Consider the following 16,438-nt stretch of genomic DNA (forward strand, 5'->3'; position numbering starts at 1 on the left):
ACTGAAAACTTGGTGATTTTTGATGAAACTATAGCTCTTTACTCTGTAAGTTTTGAGAATTATTTGATTAATTATTTTTCCTCAAAACTGTTCCTTGTGCCAAATAGAAGACATTGTATATTTGAGGATTTGCTTACCTAAACTGATGCTCTTGGTAGGGATGAATTAAACTTCTGCAGAATTTTCTGTAAGAAGAGTAACATTCACATAATGGTGATTCTAAAAATGTGATCTTTTTCATTGGAAAATATGAAGCAATGTATGTGGAAAGCTGCAAAATCTGGAGTTACAGGCAGATTGGGCAAGGGATGTCTGGTACAAAAAAAAAATAATTAAATCATGGCTAAAGATTTTTCCAGCAAAAGTAGTAATTAATAAAGGGAACAGGCTATTAACATGACTTTTGAGAACACACTATTAGTAAAACTTTTAAAAAATACTCAGAAGTTGTAAAAGAATTCTGACAGAGGAGAGGCATGAGATAAAGAGGGAAGTTGAAAAAGAAGAATGAATATGTGACCAGACATGTGACATTGCCATTATTTTTATTATTTTGCAGAAAACCTCAGACTAACCAGGAGAGAGGAATGAGGAGATGAGCTAAAATTTAGCTTCTAGATGAGATCTTTTGCTCATGTCTTATATTTTTCCTTTAAAAAATGTGTGTGTGTGTGTGTGTGTGTTTGCCTTTTGGGTGCATTTCATGGTAGAAAAATCTGTTGACTATTCTATAGCTTACAACAAAAATCGAAAAGCAAATGAAGCATGTGGAACTGTTCTCAGACACAGATAAAGACAGACCAAAATTAAATCGTCACCTTTGCGTTTTGAATTTCAACAGAGCTATGGTAGGTTTCTTTAAAGTCTGACGTTTGGCTGCAATCATTTTCATAGTAGTTTTTTGCAGTTATCTTGGCAAATGCTTAAGAGACCTATATTGACAAAACCAGTTCCAAACTAGTAATGATCTGTATTTCTTTCTTCATTGAACGATTTTTATTAATCTTCCAGTTTCTCCATTTATCAGAATTCGAAGCTGCTCTTGAATTTGCTGTCTTCCATTTAAGGGTTTGGTGATAAAATCTATTGTGATATATATACATGCTCAGCATTATACTAGATACTGGAGATACAACATTGAAAATTCAGGAAAGTTTCCTGGGCTTGCTGTACACCAAGTTCTTTCCCAAAATAGTTTGTAAAAGTTTTAATGATCTCTATGGTGGTATCAAAAATAATTCCTCCTTTTAATTTGGAAAACAAGAACATTAGCCATTATTTGTTTCTTAGTAATTTTCCACATGCCAGTCATCCTATCTTGGAACTCCTCAATCTCAGACCAAACCCTTCTAACTGGCGTATGACTTTTCCCATGTGACCCTTTAAATAAATTCTAAGGTTTTTCCCATAATTAATTAATCTCAGAAATCAAAATGAAACATGTCACCAGGGTCTTATTTAAAGCCAAGAAATTTATTGGCTATTATCCAGCCTTCCTTCTAAATTAAACAACCCCAAACACTCCTCTTACCATCCTTGCTTCTTGATTTTAGGCATTTTCTCTTCAGACAACTGGGGCACATATGAGAGTTTTGACATGTCCATGTTTTAACCAAGACCGCATTTATGTTTTCTTGTGATGATACGTAAGGAAGCTTTTCTCTAAAATATCCATATCCATGTGCTTTTTTTTTAATTTTTCAATTTTTTTAAAGATTTTATTTATTTGACAGAGAGAGAGAGAGACAGCGAGAGAGGGAACACAAGCAGGGGGAGTGGGAGAGGGAGAAGCAGGCTTCCCGCTGGGCAAGGAGCCTGATGCAGGACTCCATCCCAGGACCCTGGGATCATGACCCGAGCCGAAGGCAGATGCCCAGCAACTGAGCCACCCATGCGCCCATATCCATGTGCTTTTAAAAAGGTACACGTGATAGAAATTAATTTCCCCATCCTCAGTACTAAAATGCTATTATATCCTTTTTCATTTTTTTGAAAGTTCCAAAATTTAGCAGCTCAAAATCTTTTCTCAAAGTCTGACTCTTTAGGCCTGGTAACAATTTAATGTACAACTAAATCTTTATGATTTATAGATGGATTACTTAAATTATACTTTATCTTTGGTGACTCAGTCCTTCCTCACCTTTGCCACTTGGCCAAGTTCAAGGATGCTGAACATGAAGCTGAACTGAGTCAGGGTCAAACATGTAGAGTGTAATCATGGGGTGTGTGTGCATGTGTGTGCATGTGTGTATGAGAGACAGAGACAGAGACAGAGACAGATTTAATTCCCGAGCCAAACTTGAGATTACCCATTTTTTTAGAAAAAAAGTCTCTCTTGTGCCAAGGTAGATAAAACATTACATATAACTAAAGAGAAAGCTGGGCACCTCTTCTTCCTCCTTTCCTCCTCTTCTCCCTCCTTTCCTCTCCCACTGCTTTCCTTCCTTCCTTTCTTCACGGCCAACAGTCTCTGAGTCGAAAGCAGAAAGCAGATTTCTTGGCAGCAGCCTAGGCAGGATCACTTCACGTCCACCCCTCAGTGTGCGCGCATCTGGTCCTTGGGTCGGCGGGCAGGCTGCTGTAACGTCGCCTCCCGGCCCCCCTGCCCTGCTGCCCGCTGAAGCCTGCAGGCTCCCTAAGCCCTGAGCCTCCACTGACCCATCTCTGAGCTATGATGCCTTCTTCCTCCCCTTTTCCCTCCTCTGCCTGTTGCCTTGGTCTTTCTCTTTCTGTGCTGTCTGCACCCTCCCTCTGTCTCTTTGTCTGCTCATCTCCCTCTCTTTTTCTCTTGCGTGTATTCACATTTCCTCCATTTTTTTTTTCTTGAATTTAGATGAGGGAGCTGGTGATTTGATAAATTGCTATTTCTTTAAAGATAGAATTGCTGTAACTTCTAATTCTTTTTTTTTCCTACGAGTCAGTGACCTTTGATAGAAAGAAAGCATTCTTACTACGGCTTACAGAATTGCTGCTTAGAACATGCATGAGGGATGCAAAGGGGCTGCTATTCATCTTCCTAAGTTTCTTATGATAATTTTAGAAAGAAAATATCATAAACATTGAAAAGCATACTTATCCTTGGGTAGAGTTGCCAGATTTAGCAAATAAAAATACAGGACACCGGTTAAATTTAAATTTCAGATAAACAATGAATACTTGTCTAGTATGAAGTATTCTTATGCAATATTTGAGACATATGTATACTAAAAAAGTATTTTTATTTATCTGTTGTTTATCTGGGCATTCTGATTTGGGATTGACCTTTTATATATATATACGTAATATTTGTGGCCAGGTGTTTTTTGTTTCAGGACTAGTCATATTTAGAACTTCTTGTGCAGTTTCCCATGGAGATTTTACTGCCGCTGAGGATGACCATCAGATAAAGGTGAGTAACAGTGAAAAAACTGTAATTAAAATCAATTTTGCTATTTACTTGTTCTGGCATGAGGCTCTACGGGAGGGAATAGTGCATTTCTTATTTATTTGTCCCCCACTAATTCTGAGTTCAAAATAATGTATTAACTTTATATTTTCCCCCTTGAGTATATATCTTCTTTCACTTCCTTCCCAGTCCATCTAAAATGTAGATGGTTGAAGGAGAAAAATGTACCTACATATTCAATTCCTTATCACCTGCCTCTGAAACAGGCACTTATTTACTTAATAAACATTGTAAAAAGGGCAGCATTTCTGAACCTCTTACAAAATTACATTTGCACTAGGTAGACTTTTTTCTTAGTCACTGTCTCATTCTAAAATAAAATACCTGAAAAAAAAAATGTGGGTAACTATAGTAGTAATAATGCCTAGCACTTTTTGAGCACTTAAGCATTTGTGAGGCACTGTTGAAATATTATATATCAAAAGGCTTCAATCATTTAAATCCCCAAGACCAATGAGGTAGGCAGTATTATTATCCCCACTATAGAGATGAGAAACTGAGGCTCAGGGAAGCTAGGTAACACCCAGTTTCCTCTGTTATTATCATATTACATTAGTATGATAACTTTGTCACATTTAATGGACCAATATTGATCTATTATTATTAAAGTCTATACTTCATTCACATTTCCTTAGTTTTTACCTAATTTCCCTTTTCTCTTCTAAGAGCCTACTCAGGACACCACATTACATTCAGTCCTCATGTCTCCTTGGTTCTAACAGTTTCTCAGACTTTCTTCGTTTTTGATGACCTTGACAGTTCTGAAGCGTACAACTCAGGTATTTTGTAGAATGTGTCTCAGTTGGGATTTGTCTGATGTGTTATTCATGTTATGGGTTTTGGGGAGAAAGACCATGGAGGTAAAGTGGCATTCTCAACATATCATGTCAAACGTGATCACCTGGCTGATAGGGTGTTTGTCGGCTTTCTCCACCATGAAGTGACTCTTTCTCCCCCTCTTTCTATACTACACTCTTTGGAAGGAAGTCACTATTCCCCACCCACTCTTACTGGGTAGAGAGTTATAATTGAACTATTATTATAATAACAGCTTTATTGAAATATAATCCACATTACAATTAATCTATTTAAAGTGTACAGTTCAGTGGTTCTCAATGTATTGGCAGAGTTGTGCAAACATCACCACAGCCAACTTTAAAACATTTTTATCTCCCCCAAAAGAAACCCCATACCTATTAATAGTCATTTCCCCTTTTTCCTGACCTCCCCCTCCCCCCAGCTGTGGCAACCTAATCTACTTCTGTCTTTATAGATTTTGCCTATTCTGAACATTTCATATTAATGGAGACATGGTGTTTTGTGACTGGCTTCTTGCACTTAGCAAAATGTTTTTTGAGACACATCCATGTTGTAGTATGTACTTCATTGCTCTTTATTGTGGAATAATGTTCTATTGTATGGATATACCACAATAGAATAATTTTCTATTGTATGGATATACCATCAGCTGATGGACATTTGGATTGCTTTCCTCTTTTGGCTACTATGAATAATGGTATTCACATTTGTGCACAAGCTTTTATGTGGGTATGTGTTTTCATTTTTCTTGGCTAAATAACTAGGAATAAAGTCACTGGGTATACTTTAGCTATTTTTAAAATAAGAAAAACATGGCTGACTAGGCTGTGGGCCGGCCTTACTTTCAGCTGTCCACACAGGCTAGAAAACCGAGCCGATTGCCCTATAAAGCCATAACACAAGGCCCCACCTCTGATCCGTTGGCAGGTAACCAAACTGTAAGCCTGTTGACTAAGATGAAAGAAAACAGCTTCATAAAAGCCTGCCCACACACCCCCTTCTATAAACCTGTGGCAAATAACACAGTTTATATGCACTGAAAAAAAAAATACAGATCCCATATAATCATTGGTTTCTGTTAAAAAGTTATGATGAGAAAGCTTTGCTTCTCCTAGGTCTAGATGTCCTTCAGGGTGCCTGGAGTAGGTCATTTACCTAAATCCTCTTTTTGAAATTCTTCTATATTGCTGGCACTGTCACTGTTAGGACTAAGTATTATTTATCAAGAAAACAGGTACTAAGCAAGGAACAGTACCACTACTTTCTAGTGTAAGGGACATATGTATAATTTTAAGGAAGTATTTGGCGGCAGGAAAAAAAATACATGATTACACAGCTTTAAGCACAGACACTTCTACACTGGAGAATGGGGGGGAAGGGTGGTGGGTGGAGAGAAGAGGAACAGAAAAAAACAGCAAACCTAAAGTCTAGACTACCACTCCTTCCCATTAACCACTCATGGTAGGAACTAGTTCAGGTAAATGGCAATTTTAAAAAGTCAAAAATACTTGATCATATTCCTATTCTTGGTGGAAAAAAATGAAACCCAAGGGGTTTGTAACATATAGCATTATATTATTCCCCTAAAAATAAGCAGATTATCAGTGCTCCCAGATAAATGCCTTTGACCATATCCATTATTCCTTTGAAATACAATCGCCAAAATTAAGCAGGACACTTAGGGCTAGTCCTTTAGCAGAGGATAAGAAAGGGGGAAACAAGTCTGTTTTTAATGAATAATAAAGCACCAGAGGACAGTGGTCCACACAAACTTGTCATGGCTTTTCTTTCTTTTGTTCCTTATTCCCTCCCCAAGGATCTATGATAGGGTCAAACACAAATGAAGGAAAATAACTGTTGGCTGATTCTAACTGATTTACTTCTGTATCTACCTCTAGAATTTTGCTGACTCCTTATTGAAAAAATACTTACTTAAGCAATCTGTGAAAATGCAAGTGATAGTCTGGTCCCCATATGTAAGACATGCATTACATGAGGGTGTTACACAAAAGAAAGTGACAGGAGATTGCTTTTTAAAGCATGTGATCATGGCCAAACACCTAAAATAAAGTCCTTAAAATGAGCTAGGTTAGCATGTGGCTTAAAATAAGGGATCTCTGGCTGGTATTCACATGGCGAAATCCAAGGGAAAAGTTTACCTGGGGAAGAGGGGTAAAAACTCTTTTCCTGGGGACATTTCCAAACAGACTAGATGTGCCTCTGCTTGGAATGATGTAGATCAGAGCTGGTGTGCCGGGAATGTGTCTTAGGTGTGTAGAGATAGTGATCATTTCAGCCGTAAGGGGAGCTGGGTAGGGCCTGGGGCCCACAGAGACCCAAGACAGATCAGCTTTGTCCACAAGCGTCCTCACGGATATACCCCTGAGTGTCATATAAATGCCATTTTATATGTGCTCCACAATGTGAAAAAGGTTGAGAAGCTCATATTTAGGTGAAACTTGCCAGAGGTTGACCTACATGATTATTCATTAAGGATTAAGGATATAATTCCTCATCATTCCTTCTCATGAAGATAAACAATAATGTGATAATTATCAGTTTTTTAATGTACCTTTAGAATTTGATTGTGTATTTATTCATTTATTTGATTGTTTGCTTGTTTATTTAGATGTTGTTTTTAAATGAAAATATTGCTACTTCTTAGGCAGCAGGACCGAAGTGTTTTAACAGGTGTTACGGACTCAGCATGAAGTAGCTCTAGCCAGGATTCACAGAAATCTTCAGTGCATCTATGGTTTACTAAGTTAGTGTGATTCTTGGTGTCTTGATTCTGTTGATTGGGGTTCCACCTTGTTTCTCTGCCTGAGTTTCTGTCTTGGTGTTTTGCCTGATACCCCAGAATCTCCCAGACCTTAGGCCCTGTCTTGTTCTTACAAGTCTCTCCTCCAAAAGAATGAATGTCTCTGCTCCTGAAATCAAGCCCACGGCATTCCAGGAAAAAAAACAACAAAAAAACAAAAAACCCAGCATCTGTAGATAAACACATTCAGAGAGATTGTGAGTAGTTCAGCATGACTAAAATGAAGTGGAAAGATCTGAGAAGAGTAAAAAATAAAATGAGGTAAGTAGGGAACATATCCATGAAAGACCTTCTATGTCATTGTAAGGGTATATATAATATGATCCTGTCCTGCTGAGGACATAATGTGGTTATAGAGATATCATGTATGGCATATATAAATATAATATATTTTTTAAATCTACTTGATTATAAAATAATACATGCTCATTAAAGAACATTTGGAAAGTATAATGAAGTTTAAAGAATAAGATAAAGATTACCTATTATCTCATTACCCAGATAGAATCGCTGATGATATTTTGGTGTATTTCTTTCCAGATTTATTTTATGTGTATAATATATTGCTATTTAGCATAAGAAGAATAGTCTGCTTCTTTCACTTAATGTTACATTTTGTACTTTTCCCATGCTGCTAAAATTCTTCCAAAACACAGTTTTAATGATTGCTGAAATATTTCATCTTAAGTCATACAATTTATTTAGATATTCCCTTAGTACTAAGTTGCTTTCAATTTTTTTTCTTCTTGTAAGTAATAGTGCAATGAATATTCTTGTACATAAATACTTATATTCTTCTCTGATCATTTCCTTGGGATAGTTTCTTGGCAGTAGAATGTCTAGGTCAGGGCTAAAACTTCAAATTTTTCTGCCTAAGAATTTTCAAATTACATTCCACCAAGGTTGTATTTGTTTTTATTTATATCAGTGTATCTCATTATACTCTTCTCAACACTTAGAATAAAATTATTTTTTATCTTTGTGAATTTGATAAAAAATAATGGTTTTTTTTCATTTAAATGCATTTGGTAACTAATGAGGTGAATGTTATTTTTTTTTAAAGATTTTATTTATTTATTTGACAGAGAGAGACACAGCGAGAGAGGGAACACAAGCAGGGGGAGTGGGAGAGGGAGAAGCAGGCTTCCCGTTGAGCAGGGAGCCTGCTGCGGGACTAGATCCCAGGACCCTGAGATCATGACCTGAGCTGAAGGCAGACGCTTAACGACTGAGCCACTCAGGCATCCCAAGGTGAATGCTATTTTTAATGGTCATTTGTATTTTTTCCATTAAGTGGCTTGTCAGTGCCATTTTCTGATTTTCCTATTGAAATGTTAGTGTAAGACTATTAATATAAATCCCCAAGTGACCTTTTTGTGTATGGACATAAGTTGGGTATATTTAAGTAGAAGATATTGTAAAACAACAACAACAACAACAACAAAAATCACTCTCTGGAAACCTAATTTAAGGATAACTTAGGGGCGTCTCAGTGGCTCAGTTGGTTGAGTGTCTGACTCTTGATCTCAGCTCGGGTCTTGATCTCAAGGTCATGAGTTCAAGCCCCATGTTGGGCTCCATGCTGGGTGTGGAGCCTAGTTAAAAAAATAAAATAAAATAAAAAGAATATCTTGGAAGTAATTACATTTCTTCACACTCTTCTTATTGATATTAAAGGTAAGCTAAAAACGGACAGATAACCTTTAGGAAAATGCGACTCACTAACCTAAGTAGAATTGTCTGCTCTAATTATGTTGTTGTTGTAGTTACTCCTTCCCTCAAGGGTTGAAAATAATCAAATGTATTTTGTTTAAAAAATCCTATCCTCCGTCTTCTTCTGGGCTGTGGGCTGCTTATAAGAATAAGTATATAGAAATAGCAATGATGGCCACAAAAGATTTTTTTAAAGAAGACCGGGTGAAAACATTCAAATAAGAATTTGAGGGCACAATTTACCATTAGAAAACTTCAATGCAAATAATCTTCTGTACTTAACCCAATGCATTCGAAACTGAGAAGATATGTACAATATGAACTTGGAAAGATCTTTAAATGATAGTCAAAATGCAGGACCACCACAGAACTTTCCTCCCCTAAATTAAGCCAAATAGAAAAAATGAAGTGAAAAGAGCAAAGGATATATAATGGATGCTGCAACCATACAAGGGTGGCTATCTTATTCTACAAACTTCAAGAATATCATCCAATATAACACAAATTTTATCAAATTAAAAGGTGATGCAGGAAACAGACTCCTGACTTTCTCTCTCAAGAGAGAAACACAGTGAGGCAATCAGTAGGCAGATAAAATTCTGGGAAACCTCACTGAGGTTTGGTGGTATGAAGAGTGGGGATGTAAATAAAATGTAGAGAACTTCTAACTTGAAACCCCACCCTCTAACCTCAGATAAATAGTATGAACCTAATTCAGAAAAATGCATAGAATTTGCCTCTTTTCCCTTGGGTGTAAAGTGAAAGAGGATTTTATTTGTTTGTTTTTGTTTTTGTTTAAGTAGCAAATAAAGTCCCTGGATGACAGGTGGGAGGGAGAACGTGTCACACGAAACTAAAAATCAGAACACCCAATGCTTGCACACTCAATACACCAGCTTGATGACCCTGGAACAGGGTAACATAGTGAAACTCAAGAGAACCTCAGTGCCCCAACTATTTGTCTGCAAGGACAGACCCTCATCCCCCAACTTAGTGGAATGGACTTGTTATGTAGGGTTCATCAAAGAGAGGTGATAAAGTTCCATGATCTCATCTCCCCAAGTCCCAAATTCTCCAGCCCCTTCCTGCTCCCACAAGCAAGTATAGAACAAAACCACAGCCCATTAACATGAGGTCTTAAAATCCTGTTCGAGGGGAAGACTCAAATATTACCCAGATGAACAAGATCTGGAGTCAAGGAGAATTTGCTACATTACTTGGAAGCTAAAAGGTAGGGTAGGATTGCAAAGCCAAAGGTGAGTAGGCAAAACAAGCTGAAATGGGACCTATGCAAAAATTTGTTAGTCTCCCCTCCATAGGTCCCCCCAAAGGGAAGAAATGTGATGAAGAATCCAAATTGGAAGACGTGTTACTGTGGAAGGAGAAGAAGTGTTTAGATACTATATTCTTCACACTCTTGAGGAAATTAAGGAAAATGTGAAATAATGTCAGGGCACCTGGGTGGCTCAGTTAGTTGGGCGTCTGACTCTTGATGTCCGCTCAGGTCATGATCTCAGGGTTGTGAGATGGAGCCCTGTGTTGGGCTCTGTGCTGGGCATGAAGCTTGCTTAAGATTCTCTCTCTCCCTCTCAAGGAAAAAAAATAAACATAAATAAATAAATAAAATAAAAGGAGCTGGAAATGTTAACGAAAGGAACTGAGAAGAAAACAATCCAGTCCCAGAACAAAGAAATATGTTAGAAATAAAAAGGCACAGAATGAACATGTGGAAAACCAAGTCAAAGATATATTCAGGGGCAGAAATATTTCTGAAATGATTAGTTCAATTTACATATTAAAGGGTTTCAGGGAAAAAAATAACAGAAAATAATTAACACCAATGTTGCTGGTGAAGCAGCTGAAGATAAATATTCCTATAGGCTTCCTGGAAAAGGGATCAAATTGCCTACACAGGGAAAAAGAATTAAACTGACTTGAGACTTCTTCTCTGGAACATTCATCTGAAAACTGAAGCAACATCTAAATGTTTTAAGAGATAAGGGACTTGACTGAAAAATTCCATACCCAGTGTCATTTAGGCAACAGATACATACAGGCAACATACAAACAACAGATAGCATCAGATAAGCAAGGATTCTGGAGATAGACCATTTCTTGAAGTCTACTTGAAGATATAATTCAATCAACAAAGAACTGAAATAAAATGAAAACCTGCAATGTCTGAGTCAGAGAGTATGCTTATTTTCAACTTTACTGGTGATTACAAAAATGCTCTTTGAAGTGGTCCTTTGGATTTACAATGTAGCAAGCATGAACTTCCCCACCTGCTTGCCAACACTTAGTATTGTTAAGATTTTAAAATTGTTTCCAATCTGATGTGCACCAAATGGTATCTCGTTACTGTTTTATTTTGCATTTTTCTGATGTGAAGCTTGATTGCTCTCCGAAATAGCTATAGCAACTTGCATTCCCATTAACAATATATTAGCCTTTATTTTGCCCCACATCATTGCCCACACTCGACATGTGGGGAACAAGGATGTCATCAGTTGGCCTAATGTAGCCTGCAAATTCGGTATTACCTCTTTTAAACATTTGTGTAAATACTGCTAGACCCTCTCATACAGACTGCATATTATAATACATATCATGACCTCCTGTGTTCATTCAACAATGTATTGTAGAGGATTCCACAATCCTTCTTCCATCTACCCCTTACCAGTGACAAAGTCTGTGAAGGAATTGTGTAGGAAAACTATTCCTTCCTTCGTCACATAATTTAACTAAAACTCAGCGAAGTTTTAATGGAGTATCAAGCTGAAAATCCTGAATGATATATGGAATTTTCTTCCCCTTGATATAGTGGACCATCCAATGGATCTTCCTTTTCCTACATTATATCACTGTTTGATAAGATAAACTACCCAGAAACTGGCTGTGGTTTCACAAAAATATGAATATTTATAAATAAACTATTGATTCAGCCAAATTGCTTAATTTCCAGTTAGTTATGGAATCATAAAATACAGTTTCCTTAGATACCTAAGTAATGTTTTATTGGGCAAATCCTTCTGAGATAAGTCAAACTGCACCATAGGCAGATTATATTTTACAGTCACTCTCCAGTTTTATTACCGTATAGAGTCAACCAGTTTCCTTATTTCATCATTGTAACTTGAGTTTGTCTGCATTTCTGTCAAAAACACATTTTCTCCTGCTGAGGGTATTAATGATAACCTAGCACAAACATCTAGGAAATAAGCACCTAGTATGGTGCCTGGCACATACGGGGTTTCTAACGTTAGTTGTTGACCACATGAAAATTAAGTTCTGTTCTTTCTCTTTTTTTTAGAGAGGGAGAGTGTGGGGAGAGCAGAGGAAGCAAGAGAGAGAATCCCAAGCAGGTTCCATGCCCAGTGCAGAGCCGGAAGCAGGGCTCGAACTCACAGCCCTGAGATCATGACCTTAGCTGAATCAAGAGTAGGACGCTTAACCGACTGAACCACTCAGGCCCTCCCACCTCTTTTTTTTTAATTGAAGTATAATTAAAATATTATGTTATATTAGTTTTCAAGTGTACAACATATTGATTCGACAATTCTATACATTACTCAATGCTCACTATGATAAGTGTAGTTTATTCACCAGTCAATGTTAATACAATATTATTGACTATATTCTCTTTTTGTACCTTTTATCTCTGGGATTTATTTTTTTTATAACTGGAAGTTTGCACCTCTTTAAGTTCTGTTTTATGATTGAATTTCCTATTAAATCCATCCCTGCATCCCATGTTATATTTGAATTGTCATTTTAAGTGGTGAAATATAGATCATTTGTATCATATCTATATTATGATCTCCAGTACTGGATCGTCTTAAGGTTGTTCCATTTTTCTAGATCAATCTTGCAAAGGTATGTGGGTCATTGCAGATGAGATATAATTTTACATATTATATAAAGAAATATGATGTAAATAGCTTCTTTTGATACCCTTCCCTGAGCAGCTACATCACATCCTCCCCCACACTAATCCTTTAGGATCCTGTCTTTCCCCTTGATCAGAAAACAAACTTATGTGTGCAGAAATCACACCCAGCAGCCACTTCCACTTAAATTGGAAAGGATTAAGTGCAGGTGGCCAGAATGCTAATTCTAATCTTGGACTTTGCTTCTCTCATCCTATTTCAAATTTTTGTTTATATTCTAGTTAACAAGGTGGATCAAATCCATATCTTTACCTCTGTCACTCTATGAAGCATCATCAAAATGACAGAATAAGAATTTTAAATGGCATAAACTCACTAGTACAGACAGAGTGAGAGAGGAGATGACAACAGATGGAAGATTCTACAAATTTCTAAGAGAAAGTAGAAGGGCCCATCATAACTGACTTAATGGAGTGGAGAAAGCTAAAACCTAAGTCTACAGAAGGCAAAGAGAAGAGAGTTAATTCATCCTACAGAACACTAAAAATTTCAGGAATTGGAGACATCAGGTACACCTTGGATGGAGAAGATTGAGCACTGGTTGAGAGTCTGTACTAAGAGCATTTAGCTCCCCGCCATCTACTCCATTACTCCACCCAGTTATGTGATTACTCCTCTCTTACCCTGAACAAGAATTGAGATTTATTCCTTGAAGAAATTGAAAGAGAGAGAGGCTCTGAGCACAGGGACTGTAGGCATAATGGAAGGTGTGGGGAACACTGTGCAAAAGTTCCTCCTTGTGCTCCAGCATCCAAGCTTATATCTTCCTCTTGCCTCCAACCAGTCCTCCCACTCCCTACCCTCCCCCACAACCACCACAGTTTTCCCCAACCAGAAGATTGGATGATTCGCCCCTGGAGAAACTGCTGCAAGAGAAAACAAATCTAGACACTGACCTTTGGAGACATCTCAGTGAAAACAAATGGGCTTTACTGAATCACATCACAGTGAAGCCCAACAGTCAACAAACCCTACCCATGCCTCACTCTTAAGTAGAATCTGTCAAAGATCACTAAACATTTGAGGAACACCTCCACCATGACAGGCACACAAATAATAATTAAAAAAAAACAAATAATAATTTGCTTTCAATAATCCGAAAAAAAAAAAAAAGTCAGAGAAAAGAAATAGAAACAATGCAGGGAGCAGAAAAGAGTTTCAATAATGTTCTGGAAGGCAGAAGAGTGTATACTGCATCCAAGAAAAAAAACCAATCAGAAACAAGAAAGATCTCTCAAAAATTAAAAATGTGATAGTTAAAAACAGTCAATATAAGGATTAAGAGATAAAGTTGAAAAACGTCCCAGAAAGTAGAATTAAAAGACCAAAAGGTGAAAAACAGAAGAGAAACGATAAGAAAGTTACAGGATCATGCCAGAATTTGAAGAACAGGAATTCAAGAAAGAGAGAGTAGGGACAGTAATGAATTATAAACTATTGGGGGAAAAAGAAATCCATGACGAGTCCATACCAAAAATAGAGAGATGATAGATAGATAGGTAGGTAGATAGGTAGATAGTTAGGAGACAGTAGGATGGATGGATGGATAGATATATGGGAAGGGAAGGGAAGGGAAGGTTCTTTTAGTAAAATGCTGAGTGCTTACTTATAAATGTGAAGGCAGTGCAGGAGTTAAATCATCATTTGCAACCATCAAAGTAAAGATTGGTTTAGGCAAGAATCATCAATGGTTGCAAAATCTAGGGGGAGATTTCAATGAAGAGAACATTAGCATGGTCTTAAAGCGTCTTCCCACAGATTGCTTATTGGAAGGAGGAAAAAAAAACTAATGGGGAAAAAATTAACTAACACCTTGACTGGATGACCAAAATTAATATCATCAATAAGGGGGTGGGGGAAGGACACTGCATCCAGTGTCCAAATGTGATGCCCTAAAAAGGACACAGGACCAGGAATTCTGACCAGGAATGCATAATTTGAATCTAACCAGGAAGAAACAACAGGAAACCAAAATGAGGAACATTCTAATTAAATAGAAGGGAGGGGGGCTTTATTTATTTTATTTTATTCTTTTTTTTTTTTTTTTTTGTAGAGGCGGGGAGACTAAAGGGAGGGAGATAGAATCTTAACAGGCTCCATGCCCAGCCCAGCTTGGAGCCTGACATGGGGCTCCATCTCATGACCCTGCAATCATGACCTGACCTGAAACCAAAAGTAGGACTCTTCACCCACTTGAGTCACTCAAGCACCCTGGAGTTTTATTTATTTTAGCAAAAGCATCATAAAAGACAAAGATAGGCTGTGGAAATAGTCCAGATTAAAGAAGACCAATGACATCTAAATGCAATACCTGATCTTAGACTGGATCCTGTAACAGAGGGGAAAAATAATGTAAGAAACACTTCTGGATCAACTGACAAAATTGATCTATTGGAATATGGATGGTAGATTATTGTGTCAATGTTAAATTTATCAAAGTTGATGATGGAACTATAAAGTGTATACACACACACAGCTTGTGTATGTGTGTGTGTGTGTGTGTGTGTGCACAAATGGGGCAAAATGTTAAGAATAGAAGAAGCTGGGGGAAACTATAATATATGATTAAACCCATGTAATCTTGAAGCTATTTACAAATAAAGAGTTGTTAAAAATTTCTTCCCTCTCCCTTTTCCTTAGGAAGCTACTAGAAGATGTACTCTAACAAAGATGCAGAGGAAACCAATTACAAAGAAGACAAAAATCCAGGAGACTGGGGAACCAACACTGGAGAAAGGGAGAACAATTCTCAGGATGGTGGTAAAGGCAAGATTGGCAGCTTTGCAGGAGGCAGAAAAGAACAATTAATCCCACCTGGAGTGGGAGGATGGAGAAATTCCAGAAAGATGTCTCCCCGATTCCCCCAAAATGAAACCAATAGATCATCTGATGTGGCTGTGTTAAAAAGAGTTTTATATATGTTAAGGAAAAAAAGAAGAAGAAGAAGAAGATAGCAGGAGGGGAAGAATGAAGGGGGGGAATCAGAGGGGGAGACGAACCATGAGAGACTATGGACTCTGAGAAACAAACTGAGGGTTCTAGAGGGGAGGGGGGTAGGAGGATGGGTTAGCCTGGTGATGGGTCTTAAAGAGGGCACGTTCTGCATGAAGCACTGGGTGTTATGCACAAACAATGAATCATGGAACACTACATCAAAAACTAATGATGTAATGTATGGTGATTAACATAACAATAAAAAAATTTTTAAAAAGTTTTATAATTCTTTTGAAGAGTTTGGTAAAAATTGGCAGTAGTCAAAAAAAAAAAGGGTTGGGGGGCAAATATTAACTCTAGGGGAAAAATAAGCGTACAGAAAAAGAAATGTAACACACTATGCTATTGGATCACTCATGGATAATATGTACATGGTAATAATAATGTAAACACAGAATGTTCATTTGCAAAAATTTGTGATAGAACTACCTTGAGAAAGGAAAGAAGGAAAGAAAGGACAAGGGGTGGGTGGGCGGGGTGGGGGGTAGGGAAGAATGATAAATTCACAGCTTCCATAGGTGCAAGTTAGATAATACACAAGGTGCTTAATAAAGAAAAAACAACATAAGCAAATCATTTAGAAATATGGAGGGAACTCTCAGAAGAAACAGAAAGAGCAGAAGAAATTGGTAAAAGACTATTGGTAGAAGACTTTGTATCTGAGAAGCAGAACTCAGAAATGGTGGTGTGAGGAAG

At 37.4% G+C, this 16,438-nt stretch overlaps 2 long non-coding RNA genes across 6 annotated transcripts in view; one reads left to right on the plus strand and one right to left on the minus strand.

The window, feature by feature from the left end:
• The window catches only part of LOC144382306 (uncharacterized), a 17,344-nt gene extending 17,103 nt beyond the window's left edge, over nt 1–241 (minus strand). Inside the window, exon 1 of the long non-coding RNA XR_013448951.1 lies at nt 138–241. This is a non-coding gene — a long non-coding RNA (uncharacterized LOC144382306). The remainder of the gene's footprint in view (nt 1–137) is intronic.
• Nucleotides 1–15,959, plus strand: part of LOC144382305 (uncharacterized) — a 19,022-nt gene extending 3,063 nt beyond the window's left edge. For 2 of the 5 annotated variants that reach the window (XR_013448945.1, XR_013448950.1), the window contains exons 2-5: nt 3,296–3,388; nt 4,112–4,224; nt 6,894–7,346; nt 15,389–15,959. This is a non-coding gene — a long non-coding RNA (uncharacterized LOC144382305). Of the gene's footprint in view, nt 1–688; nt 849–1,861; nt 1,922–2,461; nt 3,389–4,111; nt 4,225–6,893; nt 7,347–15,388 lie in introns of those variants that run through there. The other 3 variants (XR_013448949.1, XR_013448947.1, XR_013448944.1) reach the window with 3 other exon arrangements.
• Nucleotides 15,960–16,438: the final 479 nt, after the last annotated feature.

The sequence above is a fragment of the Halichoerus grypus genome, chromosome 1, assembly GCF_964656455.1.
Source record: "Halichoerus grypus chromosome 1, mHalGry1.hap1.1, whole genome shotgun sequence".
Lineage (NCBI taxonomy): Eukaryota > Metazoa > Chordata > Mammalia > Carnivora > Phocidae > Halichoerus > Halichoerus grypus.